Source organism: Eretmochelys imbricata, chromosome 28, assembly GCF_965152235.1.
Source record: "Eretmochelys imbricata isolate rEreImb1 chromosome 28, rEreImb1.hap1, whole genome shotgun sequence".
Classification (NCBI taxonomy): domain Eukaryota; kingdom Metazoa; phylum Chordata; order Testudines; family Cheloniidae; genus Eretmochelys; species Eretmochelys imbricata.
In genome coordinates, this window is record NC_135599.1 from 4,911,210 (window position 1) to 4,930,821 (window position 19,612).

General features: G+C 47.9%; 1 protein-coding gene and 2 non-coding genes across 3 annotated transcripts in view; all 3 read right to left on the minus strand.

Moving 5' to 3' along the window:
• LOC144258216 (uncharacterized) overlaps positions 1-19,612 on the minus strand; it is a 970,182-nt gene that overhangs the window by 263,343 nt on the left and 687,227 nt on the right. The window lies entirely within an intron of this gene.
• On the minus strand, positions 9,284-9,355 carry TRNAE-CUC (transfer RNA glutamic acid (anticodon CUC)). The gene has a single exon. It is a non-coding gene; the product is annotated as a tRNA-Glu (tRNA).
• TRNAM-CAU (transfer RNA methionine (anticodon CAU)) lies at positions 17,314-17,386 on the minus strand. The gene has a single exon. It is a non-coding gene; the product is annotated as a tRNA-Met (tRNA).

Here is a 19,612-nt window from a genome sequence, read left to right on the forward strand (position 1 = left end):
TCCCTTACTGTGGTGGGAGCCACAGGCAGGGACACCAAGTGCCCAGTGTATGCCCCAGCGGAATGTGCTTTGGGAGACAGGACTATATCCCACAAGCTGGTATACCTCCCTGAGTGTCCAACACCTCTGCTGGGACGGGATCTACTTTGTCGCCTCGGTGCCACCCTGCATTTTACTGAGGACGAAATAACCCTTACCTTACCCCCTGAGAATGCCTGAATCATGACCCTTGCAGTTGAGCCCTCAGCCATGTAAGCCCCAGAATGAAGTCCGTGGGAAGACCAGGTGTACCCCCTCGTGTGGGCATCAGGGATTCCAGGAAAAGCCACCCACCAGACCCCTATTACTATTCAGCTCATACCAGAAAAAAGCCCAGTGCAAGTAAAACAGTATCCAATCAAAAGGGAAGCCAAAAAAGGTTTACAAAAAACTATAAATCAATTCCTAATGTATGGTATTCTCCGGGAATGTCAGTCAGCCTGGAACACTCCCATTCTACCCGTACAGAAGCCTGATGGCACGTATCGGCTGGTACAGGACCTAAGGGCAGTCAATAAACGGGTTAAGACTCTGCACCCTCTTGTCCCTAACCCGTACACCTTATTGGCTTCTATAGGGGGACAGTATACCTATTTTTCAGTCCTTGATCTGAAAGATGCTTTCTTTACCATCCCAGTTGCCATCCCATCACAGGAGATCTTCTCCTTCGAGTGGGAGGACCAAAAAAAGGTTAAAAAGCAACTTTGCTGGACAGTGTTGGCCCAGGAATTTAAAAACTCTCCCACCCTTTTTGGCCAGGCTCTGGCCAGGGACCTACAGGAGTGAAATAATAAGGAGGCTCTCCTTCTGCAGTATGTAAATAATTTGTTAATTGCCACTGTGGGCCAAAAACCCTGCCTTAAAGCCACCGTGAGCCTCCTGAATTTTATTGGACTCCGGAAATATCGTGTAGCACGGAGTAAGGCTCAAATTGCCCTCCCAGAGGTACGGTACCTCGGGTTTCACATACGGCAAGGGGAGCGTCAGCTTTCAAGCAAAAAAAAGGAAGCTATCTGTCAAGTTCCTACCCCAAGTAATCGTAAGCGGCTCAGGGCCTTTCTGAGTATGGCAGGCTTTTGCAGGATATGAATCCCAAAGTTTGAACTGTGGGCTAAACCCCTGTACGACTGTGTAAAAGGAGCAAATCATGACCCCTTCTATTGGACCCCAAAGGCTAACAGAGCATTTAAAATCCTAAAAAAAAATTAATGGAAGCCCCGGCTCTGGGGCTGCCAAATTTCTCTAAGCCGTTTCAGTTGTATGTACATGAACAAAGGGGGGTGGCCCTAGGAGTGCTTACACAGCTGTTAGGAGCATGGAAGCGTCCTGTGGCTTATTTTTCTAACCAATTGAATCAGGTTGCAAAGGGTTGGCCGGCATGTTTACGGGCGGTCGCAGCTACTGCCCTATTGCTTAAGGAAGCCAAGAAGCTAACATTGGGAGGGGTTATGCAAATCTATACTCCCCATATGGTCCGAGCCTTATTGAATGCAAAGGAAGGGCTTTGGCTCACCCAGGCTCGGATTGCTCGGCACCAGGCTAAGCTGTTAAAAAACTCTGAAGTCACCTTACAGCCTTGCCCCTCCCTTAACCCAGCCACCCTCTTGCCAAAAACAAAGAAACAAAAACATGACTGTTTAAAAATCATAGATGTCCAGTACTCAAGACGTCCGGATTTAAAGGATGTACCTCTCCCAAATGCAAATTATAAGTGGTACACTAATGGTAGCAATACTGTAATAAATGGGCAAAGAAGGGCGGGTTATGCTGTTGTGACCCTCCATGACACTGTGGAAGCTGAAGGTTTGCCTGCTGGGACCTCTGCCCAGCTTGCCAAACTAATAGCCCTGACTCGTGCACTTAAACTGTCAAAAAAAAAGCAGGTCAACATTTTTACTAATTCAAAGTATGCTTTTGGTGTGCTGCATGCTCATGCTGGCCTATAAAAGCAAAGGGGAATGCTGACAGCCCAAGGCTCCCCAGTCAAGTATGGGCCCCAAATCCTCCGGCTCCTAGAAGCCGTACAACTCCCCTCAAAAGTAGCAGTGGTACACTGTAAAGCCCATCAAAAAAAAAAATCAAAATGTGGCCAAAAATAACGCCCGGGCAAATAAAAAGGCTAAGCATGCTGCCACCCTGCCATCCCCTCAAACTAAGAATACCCATATGCATGCCCTTATCCCATCAGTAGGGGAACTTCCAACCCCTCAGTCCTCTGAAAAAAAAAAAAACAGCTAACTGACAAACTCAATCTCCGGGAAAAGGAGGGATGGCTCCATTCCCCAGAAGGGAAGGTCCTCTTACCAAAGGGCCTGATCCGGCTGGTGCTGCAGAAACTACATCAAACCACTCATGCTGGCAAAAAAGCACTTATCCAACTAATAAAAAAATATTTTATCACTTCCGGACTCCGACCCCTGGCTGCCCAGGTACAAGCGGACTGCTTAGTCTGCCAAAAGAATAACCCCCGACCGGGACATCCTGTGCCACCAGCTACCCTAGAACCCACTCCGGGCCCTGGACGAGTGTGGCAAATAGACTTTACTGAGTTTCCCCGGACCCAAGGGTTCAAACATCTCCTTGTTATAGTGGATCGGTTCAGCGGATGGCCAGAAGCCTTCCCCTGCCGTAACTGCACTGCCAGGACAGTGGCCCTCAAGTTTGTTAAGGAGATCGTTCCTCGCTTTAGACTCCCCCTGTAAATGGAATCTAACAATGGGACACACTTCACGTCAAAAATCATTCAAAGCATCTCACATGCCTTACAGATCCCCTGGAAACTCCATACGCCCTGAAGACCGCAAGCCAGTGGTGTCGTGGAGCGTACCAATCAGACCCTTAAACGGCATCTCTCAAAAGTGTGCCAAGAAGCCTCACTGCAATGGCCTGATGCTTTGCCCCTCGTCCTACTCCGTATCCGCGTTCTCCCAAATAGTAAATTAGGACTCAGTCCCTTTAAAATTATGTTTAAAAGGGGATGGCCTATAAATGGCACCCCGGTTCTGTCAGGGAAATAAAAGTTGAGTAATGATTTTTTGTCACAGTATATGTGTTCCCTGTCTGCTGTTCTCTTGTCTCTTCACAGGTATACCAAGGATTCCCAGCCTCTCCCCTTGGACTCTCCCGTCCACTCCTTACAGCCCGGTAACTCTGTGCTTATTCGCACCTGGAAAGACAAGCCTCTACAAAAAAGGTAAAAAAAACCCTATACCGTCCTGCTGATTTCCCATACAGCGGCAAAAATCAAGGACACAAAAACTGGACCCATCACTCTCGTCTGAAGGCAGTACCTGCCCCCTCGTCAGCACAACAGTGGACCGTCCAACCTGCTAACTCCTCATCTAGGAACAATCTCGGGCTAAAGCTACTGTTTAAAAAACACAAATAGCGGGCACCTTAATGCTAAAATGGGCCCACCCAGGTACTGGAGACCCTGGGTTAAAAAAACTCTAATAATAATTCACTAAATAACATTGTTATTCTCTGTATTGATATTTCCAAACTGTGCATATCGGGAGCATAACTCCTTTGTGTTGCTTGCGCACCATGTTACTAATTTAACAAACCAGACTGATTGCTGGGTGTGGGCTCCAACTCCACTGTCCCCCAAAACGGGAATGCCCCTTAATATGCTGCCCTTGACTCTAGCAAAATTAGCCACCACCAAAAAGCAAAAAAAAACAAACTCACCGTTCTGAAACAAGACCTCTTTACAGCAAGCCACCTATCAGGACCAGGAGTATTCAGTTGCAGTACTCGCTAAAAAAATATTATGTTTTACCCAAAACCAATCTAATCCCTATAAGCATCCTATAAAAAAAGCTCCTGTGTTATTACACAGTAAGCTAATAAATACTAAATAAAAACCAACAAAAAAAGCCAACAATATAAATATAATAGTTCCTCCCCTTTTAAAAAAACACTTACAAATAATCTTACCACAAAAAAAAAGTTTAAAAATGTAACTTGCCGTCCAATTAATATCTCCAATATAGCAAGCCAATAATAGGTTTATAATAGTCCCTATAGCAAATATAATTTAAATAGCACAATTAAAAATGCCCCCACTTATACCCAATCAAAAAAATAAAATGCCCCCCTAAGGGCATATAAACTATTTAAAAAAGCAGCCTTAAATATCCCAAAAATCCCCTTAAAAATAATCCTCACTGGGCCCTACAAGGTCACTATTTTATATGTGGCCAAAAAGCTTACAAAGTGCTGCCAGCCAACTAAACAAGTAGCTGTTATATAGCTCATAAAGTTCCTCATCTTTCCATAACTGCCACACTGCCCCAAAAAAAAAATTAAAAATGCCCAAAACACCTCTGTTAAGTCACAAAAAAAAAACCCTGCGGCAACTAACTAAAGCATTAAAAAGCAAGATAAAAAATCCCCTCACAACCAAAAAACTAGTAAAATGCTCTGTACTAAAAATAGCGCCACTGTTTACCGGGCCAGCCCTGGCATGCATAAACCACTACACTATAAAACTACAAATAATACTTAAAAAATAACCTTAAAATTAAAAAACTCAATTAACAATTTAAAATCAACAATAAAAATATTAAATAAAAAAATACAACAGCTCAAAACCTTTTCCCTCCAAAACAAGCTGGCTTTAAACTATCTCTTAGCATCCCCAAAAAAAATTTATGCCCTCATCAAGCTCAAATATTATATATATATAAATAATAACAATTATAAAATCTATAAAAAAATAATACAAGCTAAAGCCCATGCCCAAGCCAAAGCACAGGTTGCCTATATTGCCCCAAAAAAATATTAATTGCAAACCTTGTTTTCAAGCTAAGGTTTGTCGTCTTAGCTTAATAATTTATTTAGCCTGCTATTAAAAATTCTCTTTCCTATATTGCTTGTATTACTAATATTATGCTATGCAATATCATATATCAAAGCCCTTTTACAAAAATTAATAAGTCATTCTCTTCAAAGCTATCACAAAATACTTATACAAAATCATATTATAAAAAAATAAATAACCCAAATTAAAAAACTCAAAGCCAAGGCTATTAAATATTCTCAAAGGGGGAAGTTGTTGGGAACACTGGGGCATGGCCACTAAGTAACTCAAAAAAATAAGAAACCACAAGTGTCAATGAAGCCCCCTCGCGCTAGGCCCAAGTGTCCTTGCCCCCCCGCCCGCCTGGAGGCATACACAGCAGTTATGCTAAAAATCTGCAACAGTATGTTGCAGAGTCAAACTGCCTAAAACTAAGCAAGGCCAAACAAAAAAATATAAAAAAACAATGCTAAATAAAGCAGCTTTATATATAGTTTAACAAATAATACAGAAAATCAGGGAACTAGCTGGGAACTGGATTGGCTGGCTCTATGGATACTTGGAGCAGCTTACTATTGAATAAGTATGCTAAAAAAAAGGATGTGTAAAAGCCTGTGTAACTTCCTGCTTTGTTGTACAGGATTTGAGATTCAAATCTCCCTGTACCTTTTTGAAGCTTCAAATAAACTTTTCTGCTTCTCCACCCCGTTGTGATTATTGGGTGCAGCACACCGGGTAAGGAACCAACTCAAGCTGTTGTTCAGCCTCTGGGCACTGGGTGCCGGCAACAAGACCTACAGAGAAAACGTGTCACAAACTACGCAACTGAGAACATGGGATAAACGCCAAGACAGGGGGGGATTTTATGTGGCTATTAAAGAACTAGCTGGAAAAGGGGGATCGTTTGTCATATAAAATTCAGCCTGTCCAATACATAAACAGAGAGTGATCGTCCCCCCCCCCACCCCCGTTCACCTGGGCAGCAGGGAGCCCTCTGAGGGGCTGACTGGAGGGGGCGGGGGGGAGCTGGAGGGCTCCCTGGGGGAGGGGAGGGGGCGGTAGTGGGGGATGGGCAGGTGGGGGCAGGTGGGGGCTGGGGGCAACGGTGCTGCAGTTGGGGGGCAGCAAGTGGGACTGGGAAGCCGAGATCGGGGGCAGCCTCATGGGGGACACGTCCCCTCCCTTCCCCGCCCCGGCAGAGACCCGGCGTCTCCTCCCACCCCCACGCCGGGGCAGCCAGGTTGGGGGATGGCTCCGGGCTCCAACTTCCCACCGACACCGGGACAAATCGCTGCGGATAAAACGGGGGGGAGGGAAATCCCGCCCCCGCCACGGGACGGGAGTTTCAATGGACATGTGAGGAGGAGGGAGAGACGGGGGGGGAGAGATCAGGGGAGACGAGAGAGCGGATCAATGGGGGGTGGGGGGGAGTTTATAACCACGTGGGAGCTACCCGGAGGGAAAAGGGGAAAACTGGGGGGCATTTGTGCCCGGGGGGGGGGAAGGGGATCCAATTAACTCCCCCGCCGCCCCCCACTTCCCCCCCGGGAATTTCCTGGCTGCACAGAGACAGTTCAACCCCCACCCCCCGCAACTCCGGCTTCTCCCCCCAACACCCCCCAAGGGACCCCGCCCGCCGCGCCCCAGTCTCTGCCCCCCCCCAATCCCAGCCGTGCCGGGGGCAGAGAGTCACTTTCTGCCCCCCCACCAACGCTCCCCCCCACGCGGGGTCTCCCACTCACCGGGTCGGGGGCGGGCAGAGCGAGGGGCTGGTCCCAGCTGGAGAAAGCCCCCCCCGGCCGGGCACGGGGGGTTAATGACGGGCCCCCAGCACATACCCCGGAGGGGAGCCGCAGCTGCCCCTCCGAGAGACCCGACACGAGGCAGCTCCCGGGGGCGGGGCCTGGAACAGAACGGGGAGGGGCAGAGTCTGGGGGCGGAGCCTGGAGCAGACTGGGGGCGGGGCCTGGAGCAGACCGGGTGCTGCCTCCTGTCGGATCTGTAGGAGGAGCAGCTGCGGCTCCCCTCCGGAGTCTGTGCGGGGTGGGGCCGTCATTAACCCCCTCGTGCCCGGCCGGGGGGGGGGCTTTGTCCAGCTGGGACCCGCCCCGGTGAGTGGGAGACCCCGCGGTGGGGGGGAGCGCTGGTTGGGGGGCAGGAAAGTGACTCTCTGCCCCCCACCTGCCCATCCCCCACTGCCGCCCCCTCCCCTCCCCCAGGGAGCCCTCCAGCTCCCCCCCCCGCCCCCTTCAGTCAGCCCCTCAGAGGGCTCGCTGTTGCCCAGGTGAGCGGGGGCCGTGGGACAGGGGGACCATCACTCCCTGTTTATGTATTGGACAGGCTGGATTTTATATCACAAACGGTCCCCCTTTTCCAGCTAGTTCTTTAATAGCCACATAAAAGCCCCCCCGGTCTTGGCGTTTATCCCATGTTCTCAGTTGTGTAGTTTGTGACACGTTTTCTCTGTAGGTCTCAAAGATTCCTAAAAAATACCCTCAACGTTTGCCCCACTTTTACTCTAGTTGTCTACTTCTAATTGAATATGCCCCTGAGAGCTTTCCCTGTCTCTGTAACTATAAATTACGACAAAAATCTCAGATTGACACCTTTTCTCAGATTCCTGAATACGGATCTAAAACGTTTGCCAACGTTGCCCATTTCCGCTCTATTCATTGACCAAATAGTGGTGGGAAATACACTCAGCTTTTACCTCCTATCAACAACTGCTATAAAATCCCTCTCATTTTCCACTTCCCTCTCTATAATTTGCATAAATGGATCCAAAATCCCTCAGATTTCCACCCTTTCCCTCTCATTTCTGAACACTGATCTCAAATCTCAGGTTTCCCTCTTACAATGTCATTATCAAATGTCAATTAAAAATCCTCTTGGGTTTGGGGCTGTTCCCCATGTCTGTAAATCCCAGCAACTTGTCCTTCCTTGGGGGGAACCTGTCGCCCTGAGTCCTTCTCCATCCTGGTTGGGAAATGAACCCCCCTGCAACAATGATCATCTTTCCCTCTCCTTTGAGAATCATTTGTTCCCTCCTTTCTCTCTGTTAGAAATGTTTGCTGATAAAAGAGACTAGCCATATATTCAATACCCATCAAAGCCAGAGGCTTCCCCCTGTTTGGGGGATGGGTGGTTCCCAGTTGGTAACAGGAGAGTTGGCTGGACCCTTTTCTTTTCTCCAGCTGGCACGGGATGAGGAGGTCCCTCTGAGTGCAGCGTGGTCCAGAAATATCCCAAACCCCATGACAAAGGGTCTCCGTACCGGCGTTGCTGGTTCCTGGACGCTTCCCATTCTTCTTCTGGAGGTCACATGATGCCAAATTTCTTCACTGTCCTCCTGTCCCTGATGTGCAGCCTGCTCTGAATCTGTTATTCTATGATTCTCTGTGTGCTGTGTGGATTTGTGTGTGGGTCTGATTTTTGTTAATGCCTGCATGGGCCTGTGCAGTGTGTGATTTTCTCTTTCTCTCTCTGTGTTTCTCTCTCTGTTTGTATCTTCATGTGTAAATTCACTGGAATGTTTAAAAATATCCACAGCTTTGCTAATTTTCACCAGGAATTTTTCTCGGTCAACAAATTCTCACTTGTTCCCTACCGAAGTGTTCACTCTTGGATGGCATCAAATTAACCTATGAAATTCTGAACTGAAACCTCACCTGCTTTTCAGGGATTCTTCCTTAGACTCAGAGGACCAAGAGCTGGAAAATTCACCTAATTCAGTTTAAAGGCAAAGCTTCACTGAGAGTTGAAATTCCAAGCCCTTGTTTACAAAATGAGAAAAAGAGCCAGGGGAAGCACTTCTTTTTGGTTCACAGAATAAAGCGTTCGTCATTTAAGGGTTTGTTTCCCATATTTTAAAACCACAAGGGGTCTTCGTAAACACCCAGTCTGACCTCCTGTCTAGCACGGGCCCGACACCTGCCCCCGAAGAATTCCTTTTCAACTAGAACAGATCTGTTTAAAAAAAAATAGATCCAATTTTGATTTGAAAATTTCCAGGAATGGAGACTCCACCAGGACTCTGGGTAAGATTTTCAATGGTTAATTCCCTTCCCTGTCAGAAAGCACGCCTTATTTCCAATCTGAATGTGTCTAGCTTCACTTCCAGCCATTGGCTCACATTATACATTTGTCTGTTAGATTGGAGTATTGTTCCCCATGTAAGTACGTAGGGAGTGAGATTGTCATCCCCTAAATCTTTTCTGAGCTCTTTGTGACTAATTTGCACCTGTCTATTTGTGGACATCTAGGTGCACAGTGGAAACATGCCCACATTCTGCTCCTAGTCAGTGGGAAGCTTTGATTTTGATATGGTCTCCAAAGCCCTTGCCAACGTCTCGTAGAAGATGGGGGAATCAGGGAAAAACCATCAATTTGTTAAAATTGCAAGTGAAGAATAAATTAAGGTGTTTTGCTGTAAAGTCACTTTTCCCTGACTGGGAATTGAACCCAGGCCGTGGCGGTGAGAGCGCCAAATCCTAACCACTAGACCACCAGGGAGAGGAGGATAATGCTGTTCTTCTCAGCTGTGCTACACTTTTAGGCTATTTTCTGTCCAATTTCTGAAACTGCTTCTTTGTCCATTCCCTGAGCGGCTAAGAGCAGAGCGGGCAGCAACCCCTGTGCTCAGGGTCACAACTGGAGCCCAACCCAAGCCACTGAAACAAACTCAAATGATGGGTCAGTTTCCTCCACTAGGATCACAGAGCAACACAAAGAAAACCCAGGAGGAACAATCCTCCTCTGCCTTCATTCACCCCGTTGCAACCCTCTCAGCAGCCGACCTGGGCCTTCTTCTGGGAAGGACATTGAGCTGATAGGAACTTTGGCATAGAGAGCAAGGGAGGGAGTTTGCTCTCCCTTGGTGTGAGCTGGTTGCATTCTGACTCCATGTAACAGGGCTCTGAGTTTCGCCATCTTCTGAATTCTGTGTCCTCAACAAGCAGCCAAAGTGCTGAACCCCCTGGACCCTTCTGCTGGGAGCATGGGGATTGCACAAGAGCTGCAAGCCCTTTTTACCTCTCCTTGTCCTACTCGGCTTCCCCAGACTTTCCCCACCAATGGTTTCATCAGACTCTGGAGGAATCTAAGTCCCTGCAGGTTTCCCTCACACACCTCGTAAGGCAAACAGTGATTCCCTTCTCTGACACTCCTGGGGCCACATTTTCTTTGAGGAGCTTCTCCCCAGGGGGTATGATGTCCTGCAAAAATGCAAAATCACTTACCGTGCAATTCTCTCCCCAGAACATCTGAGACAATATTGACTTAAACAATGAACTAACTGTGATCATCTGCCCTTCCTTCAGTTACTTTGGGTTCTGCTGTTGTTCACCATTTCTGAGTGGAGATTTTAAATCACAGCTATTTCTTCATTAGCATGTCATGGGCTACTATCAGCAGGAGGAAAAATCACTTTTTGTAGTGGTAATCAGGGTGGCCCATTTCAAAGAATTCTCTGTGAGTTCAATCCTTGAGGGGGCCATTTAGGGATCTGGGGCAAAAATTGGGGATTGGTCCTGCCTTGAGCAGTGGATTGGACTAGCTGACCTCCTGAGGTCCCTTCCAACCCTGATCTTCTATGATTTTAAGGCAACCCCCATCTTTTCATGGACTCTGTATATATCTCTTCCTGCTGTATTTTCCACTCCATGCATGTGATGAAGTGGGTTTTAGCCCAGGAAAGATTACGCCCAAATAAATTTGTTAGTCTCCAAGGTGCCACAAGTCCTCCTCATTGTTTTTGCTGACTAACACAACTACCACTCTGAAAGGAAATCAGTGTTATTTCAAAGGAAATGTGAAGTTGTCTGTTAAAAGGCTGGCTTGGAAATTTCCATTTGTTCTTTTCTCATTCCTCACACCACGACCCTGCCTAGACAGGAAAGGAGGGGAAATGTGATCATCAGTCAATAGACGTTTCTGACATGAAAAGGGGACATGAGGCTGCTTGTAGTTAGCTTAAAAGAAATGAAAGAGGGGAAACTGCTTTCTGGGAGCTAAATTGTAGAAGATTAGGGTTGGAAGGGACCTGAGGAAGTCATCTAGTCTCAACCCCCTGCTCAGAGCAGGACCAATCCCCAATCTTTGCTCCAGATGGCCCCCTCAAGGATGGAGCTCACAACCCTGGGTTTAGAAGGCCAATGCTCAAACCACTGAGCTATCCCTCCCCCCTCAATTAAGGTGTTTTGATGTAAAGTCACTTTTCCCTGACCGGGACTTGAACCCAGGCCGCGGCAGTGAGAGCCCCAAACTTTAACCACTAGACCAGCAGGCAGAGGACAAAGGGTAGGGATTCTTCAAGGCTCATATTTGTTAAGTAGCTGGCAATCTCCAAACTTATCGTCTATTCCTTCCCTCAAAATTCAGGGTAATCCCCACCTTCCGACCCTAAAGTTTCATGAAAGGAAAAAATAATGAGGAAGAAAGCTTGATAAACAACTTGGAGGGAATGAAAAGAAAAATAATCAGAAGCAAAACAAGACACTGTTTCTGCCCGATGACCCGGAGGCCTTTCATGCCTGAAGCGAACGTGGTAATAACCTACACTGCAAAAACCAGTCGTGGCGAGCTTTTCGCCTGTTTAGCTGAGCTTTCTCAGTAGCCACTGCGTCAGCTATTTCAGCATTTCTCTTTGAAGAACAGGAGCACAAAGAACACCAATGGCTTCTTTTTTACCTCAAATATCCGTCAGAAATGCTACGATAGCTCCTCCAGTTTCCCCTTCTCACCAGGAGACAAAACACAGGAAAGCGCCAAACCAAGAAAGCTCACTTTGACTTCACTTTCCCATGGGCATTTCCCTGCCAGCTCCCTGGCACAGCAATACAAGACACAAGAAATGCAGGAAAATAAAGCTGAGTGAAGGAAACCTGCAGGTACTTCGATCCCTCCAGCATCAGAGGAAACCATTTGTGGGGAAGGGTCCGGCTTACTGAGGAGGACAAAGAGACGAAACATGGACTCGCCAGTGCTGTGCAAAACATCATGATCCCAGAGCCCATGTGATGTGAGGGTCAGCACTTTGGCTGCTTCCTGCCTGCGCAGAGGTAACAAACCGGGACCAGCCAAAGCTGAGAAACCTGATTATAGACACTGGGTCAGAATGCTATCTGCTCACATCAAGTGGAAGCACATCCCCTCCCTGGCTTTCTATGTCAAAATTATAATCAGCGGAGTGGTTTCCCTGGACAAGCCACTAGGTAGGCGGAAGAAGAAGCGGAGAGGGATGCGGTGGGGTAAATGAAAGCAGAGGAGGATTGTTCCTTTTTTGTGTTGCTCTTGGTAGTCTGATGGAGGAACCTAAAGCATAATTTGAGCTTGTTTCAAAGCTTTTCCTTGAGCTCAGGTTATGAGCATAGGGGTTCCTTCACTCTCTGTTCTTGTCCCCTCTGAAATGGGGAGTGGACCATTTCCTAAACTGGAGAGAAAGTAGCCTTAGAAAGCATAGAGGAGCTGAACCAAAAAACCCTACATTGCCCCCCCTTACAGTCTACTGCAGGGTTAGTCAACTATTTTTTGTCAAGGTCTGAATTCCTTGGTCGAGATATAATCAAGGTCCAGACTGCAGAGAAAATAATTTTAAAAAATCATAATAATAAGTAAATAAAAAGATTTCAGGGTCCATTAAAAATTTCTGGCTGTCTAGAGTTGGCCCGTGGTACACCTGTCGAGTACCCTTGGTCTACTGGTTAGGAGTCTCGTTGATGCTGCCTTGGTTCCATCCTCAGTCAGGGAAAGAAACTTCTCGACACAATTCTCCATTCAGTCTTCACTGCAAATTAAAAAAACCTCAGAACTTTCACCCCAATAGCTTATTATCTAGCCATTTTGTGCCCTGTCCCTTATAAACACAAAAAAGGGGCCTTTTTAAAAACCAAAGTCTTTGAGAATGTGGGAGAACTGGCTGACTCCAGCTGCCCATCTCTATTCACTTGTGTGCCGAATTGAATGAATCTCTTTGGATACACAGCAATCGTGAAGCATAAATGTGCTTCAGTGGATATACTGGAAGCAATATTGTCTAAATAACACGTGGCTTTTTTCAAAACCAGCAATCGCCACAAGAGGTCCCAGAATCGTCTGAGATTGCCTCTAGCTGACAAAGGGGCCCATTTTTCAGCTAGGAATTCAACTTCTTTGTTCCCTTTTCTCTGCTTTGAGTCTCTTTCCGCTTGTCTCAGGTAGTATGGCGAGCAAACGCGTAGGTGGGTGAGATAATATCTTTGACTGGGCCAGCTTCTGTTGGGGACAAAGACAAACTTTTCTGGGACACTCCTCGCTGGGAGCAGGCAGGCAAGAAGCCCAGGTGGCCGGGTCCCACTCCAGGGAGGAGGTGGGGAGTCAAGAGCCCTGGGGGCAGCTGGGCTCCCAGTTGGCAGCTGCGCGGAGTGAAGAGCCACGTTTCTCAGCCCCCCCACACTGCCCCTCTTCGTTTGGTGGAAGCACTCCTGGTGAAGACACACACCGCCGACAGAAGGAGGGGAGTGGGGAGAAACTCAAATTAAGCTTCCGCTTCCTCCATCAGGATCACGAGAGCAACGGAAAGAAAACTCAAGAGAAACAAGCCTCCTCTCCTTTCATGCGCCCCATCACAACCCTCCCTGCTTCATTTTCTGCCTGCATTTCCTTTTGAAACTGCAACGGCTGCTCCAGAAAACAATCATGTCTCTGAATTCACAGCAACATCCTGAGGATGATAGAAGTATGAAGGAATTCACGGTCCTTTGTGACATAATAATAAATAATAATAATAATAATTAATACATTATTATTTGAATTGCAAGATTAATCTTTCCCTTTTGCAGATTCAGCTCCACATTGATACTTGTTGCTCTTTGCAATGTATCTATCTACCTAGGCAACAGTATTTCCTGTTGTTTCAGGTGGAGCACTCAGCGTGTTACGTTTTTCTGACAATCTGTGTCTCGAAAATTCTAGCCAATATGCCTGGAAGTTCCAAAACCCATCAAATTATGAAGGAATTCGAGGTCCTTTTTTATATTACCATTTATCAGTAGTTATTATTTGTAGACCAAAGATTAAATATTGAATCGTTAAATATTATGTGGTGTATTAACTATATCAAGTGGGTTGTACAATACAATGACTTTTCCATGCGTTGCCCAAAACATATTTTTAATATTATTTACATGCACCGAACTCCTTGAACATAAAGTTGTTTATTTCATTCCTGTGCAGTGTGTTGGTAGCTCAGTTAATTGAGCTTATTGTCACTCTTTGTGTGTGTGTGAGGTACAACACAATCATTTAGTGATGCTGAAACGTTCCCTTCTCCCTCCGGAACTGCCTTGGAATCACCTTCCCTTTGTAGATTAAACTACTCCTGTGTCTGTATGAGGAAAATATGGTTTCTATGAAAAAAACTCATTGTTTATTTAAAAGGACTGATAACAAACAGCCACACTATGGGGATACAACACCATGAGTAAGAACAGGAGGACTTGTGGCACCTGAGAGACGAACAAATTTATTGGAGCATAAGCTTTCGTGAGCTACAGCTCACTTCATCAGATGCATGCAGTGGAAAATACAGTGGGGAGACTCCTATACACAGAGAACATGAAACAATGGGGGTTACCCTACACACTGTAACGAGAGTGATCAGGTATAGAATCATAGAATCATAGAATATCAGGGTTGGAAGGGACCCCTGAAGGTCATCTAGTCCAACCGCCTGCTCGAAGCAGGACCAATTCCCAGTTAAATCATCCCAGCCAGGGCTTTGTCAAGCCTGACCTTAAAAACCTCTAAGGAAGGAGATTCTACCACCTCCCTAGGTAATGCATTCCAGTGTTTCACCACCCTTTTAGTGAAAAAGTTTTTCCTAATATCCAATCTAAACCTCCCCCATTGCAACTTGAGACCATTACTCCTCGTTCTGTCATCTGCTACCATTGAGAACAGTCTAGAGCCATCCTCGTTGGAACCCCCTTTCAGGTAGCTGAAAGCAGCTATCAAATCCCCCCTCATTCTTCTCTTCTGCAGGCTAAACAATCCCAGCTCCCTCAGCCTCTCCTCCTAAGTCATGAGTTCTAGACCCCTAATCATTTTTGTTGCCCTTCGCTGGACTCTCTCCAATTTATCCACATCCTTCTTGTAGTGTGGGGCCCAAAACTGGACACAGTACTCCAGATGAGGCCTCACCAGTGTCGAATAGAGGGGAACGATCACGTCCCTCGATCTGCTTGCTAAGGTAAGGTGAGCTATTACCAGGAGGAGAGCCGGGTGGGGTGGGGGGAACCTTTTGTAGTGATCATTGGTATTAATTTGCAAACTGGATACAGTTAACTTAGGCTTGAATAAAGACTGGGAATGGATGGGTCATTACACAAAATAAAACTATTTCCCCATGTTTATTTCCCACCCCAACTGTTCTCACATGTTCTTGTCAACTGCTGGCAATGGCTGACCTTGATTACCACTGGAAATCCGAGAAAAAAGACGAGAGCAGAGTGGTTTCTGGACACCCTCCCATCCATCTAACACAGACACACAGACTTTTCTAAGGCATTAACTTTTCCTTCTCCTTTATGATTCTTTAATGCCTCTGGAAATACCAATTCCTAGAGGCCCCTTTCACAGAGCAAACAACCACAGAGCAATGAGAAAGCTGGGGGCTGCCAGGTTGTTGAGGGCAAGTCTTGAAAGGGATGCCCAAACAATGCAGCTGGATCCCCGGCAACCAGATGTGGGGATTAGCTGCACAGCTGTGGCTGCTGCTCTGAGGGGAGCGGCATAAACTACCTGCCTGTGGATGCAGCCCACCAGCTGGTTCTCCTGGGGCAGATGGTGAGTGGTTGGGCAGGGATGCTGCACCGGCTGGGGTCTGAAATATGAACAGGGGTCTAAGGAACCTCAGCATCACAGTCATCAGGAGTCCAAGCTGCTTGGGGTGAGCTTGTGGGCAATGGCCCAACTGGATTGTTTGTGCATCCCTTTCGCCACGTCCCTTGTGATCCACCAGGGCTTGCAGCACCATGGAAGAGTACCCCTTGCGGTTTATGTAGTGGCCGCCCCGCTGTTCCGGGGCCAAGAGAGGGATATGCGTTATGGCCATCGCCCCGCCGCAGTCAGGGAACCCCAGCGTATTAAAGCTATCCACAATGGTCCGCACATTTCCCAAAGGCATGAGCCTAGATAGCAGCTGATCAATGATTGTGTTGGCTATTTGGATCACAGCAGGCCCCACAGTAGATTTCCCCACTCCAAACTGATTCCCAACTGACCGGTAGCTGTCGGGCGTTGCAAGCTTCCGCAGGGCTATGGCCACTCACTTCCCAACTGTGAGGGTGGCTCTCATTTTGGTGTATTTGCGCTTCAGGGCAGGGGACAGCAAGTCGCAAAGCTCCATGAAAGTGGCCCTTAGGCTTACGAAAGTTTCTCAGCCACTGGGAATCATCCCACACCTGCAACGCGATGAGGCCCCAGCAGTCTGTGCTTGTTTTCTGGGCCCAGAATTGGCCTGCCACGGCATGAACCTGGCCCAGCACCACCATGATCTCCCAATTGCCACACGCCGTGCCATCTTTGTCCATGTCCTCATCAGTATAGTAATCGCCCCGTTGTCGTTTCCTCGCCCCGTTTTGCAGGGACTGCACATACTGCTGGATAATGCGCGAGGTATCTACAATGCTCAAAACTGCAGTGGAGATCTGAGCGGGCTCCATGGCGCCTGCACGGGTAATCCTGGAAAAAGGGCGCGAAATATAGGAGAGCAGAGTGGCAGGGGAAGAGGTGCTGTTTGGTTCGTGGTAGCCGAACAAAGGCGGGAAATGGTTGTCTTCCGTGGTTTTCACGGAGGCGGGAGCCCAGGACAGACAACCCGGAGAAGCTCGGAAGCGTGGCACCAGTGGGAGAGCAGAGTTGGAGGCAGAAGAGTTCGATGAGGAAGAGAAAGAGTAGATAGTAGAGATTACATCGGAAGGGGAGAGGAAATGAGAGGCGGATTCATAGTTGCAGGAGAGCAAGCGGTGCACCGTCTGCTGAAAGCAGTATGGCGTCTGCCTGCCAAAAAGGCGTGAAACGATTGTCTGCCAGAGCTTCCTGATGACACGCACCAGAAACACCCGCAAGAATGTTTTTGCCCCAACGTGCACTGGGAGCGTAACCCAGAATTCCAGTGGGCGGCGGGAACTGCGGGAACTGCGGGATAGCGACCCACGGTGCACCCGCTCCGATGTTCGATGCTAGCCTCGGTACTGTGGACGCACTCTGCCGAATTCACGCGCTTTAGTGGGGACACTGAAGCCTGAATGTCTAAAATAGCTCCCGAAATTTCCAATCGAATAATATTGAACTAATTTCATACTGTACACGTACCGTTAGAAAAGTCTGTGTGTGTGTGTTAGATGGATGGGAGGGTGTCTAGAAACCACTCAGCTCTCGTCTTTTTTTCTCTGATTTCCGTTAGAAAATCTAAAGCAGGGAGCAGGAAGAGTTGCCTTCTCTGAGGCTTGAACTCAGGACCTTCAGATTATGAGACTGATGCGCTGCCCACTGCGCTAAGAAGGCTCAGAAGAGCTTTAGGCTCGGTGCTTATAGAACCAGCTGAGCAGCGGGGAACAGCAGAGCAGCGGGGAACAGCAGAGCAGTGGCGAACAGCAGAGCAGCGAACAGCAGGAGTTTGCCTGGGAGTTCACCTGGAGTGAGCCCACTGAGGCTTACACCCTAACCACTTCTCTGAGGAATTACTGCATCTCCGGAGGAAGCTCATAGTAGGAAGGTAATATGGATGGGGAGTGGTCAACTGTTGTGACCTGCACTGGATGTGCCATGTGTGTCTTTCTTCCAGAGGACAGAAGCCACTTTGTCTCTACAAAGTGCAAGCTGGTCTCCATATTGGAAGAGAAGGTTCAAGGTCTGGAGCAACAGGTATCGACCCTGCCTTGCATAAGAGAAACTGAAGATTTCCTGGACAGACGTCAGGATATGCTTCTATGGGCACAAGGTTCTGAAGATTCAGAGCAGGCTGCGCAGCAGGGACAGGAGGACTGTGAAGAAATCTGGCAACATGTGACCTCCAGAAGAAGAAGAGGGAACGTCCATGTACCAGCAAAGCGGACACAGGTAAGTAACCATTTTCATGTTCTCTCCACAGGTACCATTGCGGGGAGTGACCCAGATGATACGTCTGGGGGAAGGGAGCAGAAGGAGACTCCACCAGTTGAAAGGCATGAGATGCACTGTCCTAGGGTTGGGGGTTCCACGACCATCACTCCCAAGAGAAGGAGGTGGGTGGTGGTGGTCGGGGACTCTCTCCTCAGGAGGACTGAGTCATCTATCTGCCGCCCTGACCGGGAAAACAGAGAAGTCTGCTGCTTGCCGGGGGCTAAGATTTGCGATGTGGCGGAGAGACTGCCGAGACTCATCAAGCCCTCGGAGCGCTACCCCTTCCTGCTTTTCCACGTGGGCACCAATGATACTGCCAAGAATTGCCTTGAGCGAATCACTGCAGACTACGTGGCTCTGGGAAGAAGGATAAAGGAGTTTGAGGTGCAAGTGGTGTTCTCGTCCATCCTCCCTGTGGAAGGAAAAAGCCTGGGTAGAGACCGTCAAATCGTGGAAGTCAAGGAATGGCTACACAGGTGGTGTCGGAGAGAAGGCTTTGGATTCTTCAACCATGGGATGGTGTTCCAAGTAGGAGGAATGCTAGGCAGAGACGGGCTCCACTTAACGAAGAGAGGGAAGAGCATCTTCGTGAGCAGGCTGGCTAACCTAGTGAGGAGGGCTTTAAACTAGGTTCACCAGGGAAAGGAGACCAAAGCCCTGAGGTAAATGGGGAAGCGGGATACCGGGAGGAAGCACGAGCTGGAGCGTGTGAGAGGGGAGGGCTGCTGCCTCATACTGAGAACAAGGGGCGATCAGCGGGTTATCTCAAATGCCTATATACAAATGCACAAAGCCTGGGACACAAGCAGGGAGAACTGGAGATCCTGGCAAAGTCAGGGAATTATGATGTGATTGGAATAACGGAGACTTGGTGGGATAACTCGCATGACTGGAGTGCTGTCATGGATGGATATAAACTGTTCAGGAAGGACAGGGAGTCCAGAAAAGGTGGGGGAGTTGCACTGTATGTAAGGGAGCAGTATGACTGCTCAGAGCTCAAGTATGAAACTGTAGAAAAACCTGAGAGTCTCTGGATTAAGTTTAGAAGTGTGAGCAACAAGAGTGATGTCGTGGTGGGAGTCTCCTATAGACCACCAGACCAGGGGGATGAGGTGGATGAGGCTTTCTTCCGGCAACTCGCAGAAGCTACAAGATGGCACGCCCTGGTTCTCATGGGCGACTTCAATCATCCTGATATCAGCTGGGAGAGCAATACAGCGGTGCACAGACAATCCAGGAAGTTTTTGGAAACTGTAGGGGACAATTTCCTGGTGCAAGTGCTGGAGGAACCGACTAGGGGCAGAGCTCTTCTTGACCTGCTGCTCACAAACCGGGAAGAATCAGTAGGGGAAGCAAAAGTGGATGGGAACCTGGGAGGCAGTCACCATGAGATGGTCGAGTTCAGGATCCTGACACAAGGAGGAAAGGAAAACAGCAAAATACGGACTCTGAACTTCAGAAAAGCAGACTTTGACTCCCTCAGGGAACTGATGGGAAAGATCCCCTGGGAGAATAACATGAGGGGGAAAGGAGTCCAGGAGAGCTGTCTGTATTTTAAAGAATCCTTATTGAGGTTACAGAGACAAACCATCCCAATGTGTAGAAAGAATAGTAAATATGGTAGGCGAC